Source organism: Cebus imitator, unplaced genomic scaffold (assembly GCF_001604975.1).
Source record: "Cebus imitator isolate Cc_AM_T3 unplaced genomic scaffold, Cebus_imitator-1.0 Scaffold722, whole genome shotgun sequence".
NCBI lineage: Eukaryota > Metazoa > Chordata > Mammalia > Primates > Cebidae > Cebus > Cebus imitator.
The window spans coordinates 349491-351010 of NW_016108037.1; positions in this window are offsets into that span (position 1 = coordinate 349491).

The window sequence follows — 1520 nt, forward strand, 5'->3', positions numbered from 1 at the left end:
TTTTTTGAGATGGAGTCTCACTCTCACCCAGGCTGGAGAGCAGTGGTGCGGTCTCAGCTCACTGCAGCCTCTGCCTTCTGTGTTCAAGTGATCCTCCTGCCTCAGCCTCCCGAGTAGCTGGGACTACAGGCACCTGCCATCACGCTCGACTAATTTTTGTATTTTTAGTAGAGACGGGGTTTCACCATGTTGGCCAGGCTGGTTTTGAACTCCTGACCTCAAATGATCTGCCCACCTCAGCCTCTCAAAGTGCTGGGGTAACAGGCATGAGTCACTGCGCCCAGCCCGGTGTTTGTTTTTTTAAAAAGCCGATTAACACCTACTAAATTAATTTTGTAAACCCACTGTTGTCCATATCCTGCAGTTTGAAAAACACTGCAATAAATATCGGTAAGAGGTAGCAGAAGTTTTACCCTTAGCCCAGGCTGCCAGTCCTGGCTTCCTTCCCTTTGCCTCACAGCTGTGCCCTGGGCCTGCCTTGTGACAGCTAGACCCAGGCCAGCCCAGTTCCAGCTGAACAGAGGAGCCACCATGTAGCTGAGAGCCCCTGTGCAGTGCGCCGAGAGCTCAGCCTTCTGTATGTGTCTCAGGCTTTCCCTGCAGGAGTCATCAGGCAGCAACGATGTGGATTCCTTTTTTTTTTTTTTTTTTTTTGAGATGGAGTCTCCCTCTGTCACCCAGGCTGGAGTGCAGTGTCGCAATCTCAGCTCACTGCAACCTCCACCTCCCAGATTCAAGCAGTTCTCCTGCCTCAGCCTCCCGAGTAGCTGGGACTACACGCGTGCACCACCACACCCTGCTATTTTTTTTGTATTTTTAGTAGAGACAGGGTTTCATCATGTTTGCCAGGATGGTCTCAATCCCCTGACCTCGTGATCCGCCCGCCTCAGCCTCCCAAAGTGCTGGGATTATAGGCATAAGCCACCGCACCCAGCTCAATGACGTAGATTCTGTCCCTACTGCAACCCACAGCCCAACTATGAGAAAGGCATTATTCTTCCCGTTGCTCAGATGAGAAGCCTGAGGCTGATCAGGGTAAAGTGACTATAGAATAAGGACAAATGGGACTGGTCCTCCTTTGAAATTCAGAATGTGAATTAAGCAGGGAAACTGACTCTCTAAAAAATGCTGTCGAAGTGCTGAATAGGATTGACAGCTGTGGAAGAGAAAGTGCTAGAGACACGAAAAAGCAGGTAAGAAAATGGGCAGGGCGGGTGGGTGTGGTGGCTCATGCCTATAATTCCAGCACTTTGGGAAGCCGAGGTGGGTGGATTGGGAAGCCAAGGTGGGTGGATCACTTAAGGTCAGGAGTTCGAGTCCAGCCTGGCCAACATGCTGAAATCTCATCTGTACCAAAAATATAAAAAATTAGCCTGGCGTGGTGGCATGGGCCTGTAATCCCAGGTACTCGGGAGGCTGAGGGAGGAGATGGCTTGAACTCAGGAGGTGGAGGTTGCAGTGAGCCGAGATCATGCCCCTGTACTCCAGCTTGGGTGACAGAGCAAGACTCTGCCTCAAAA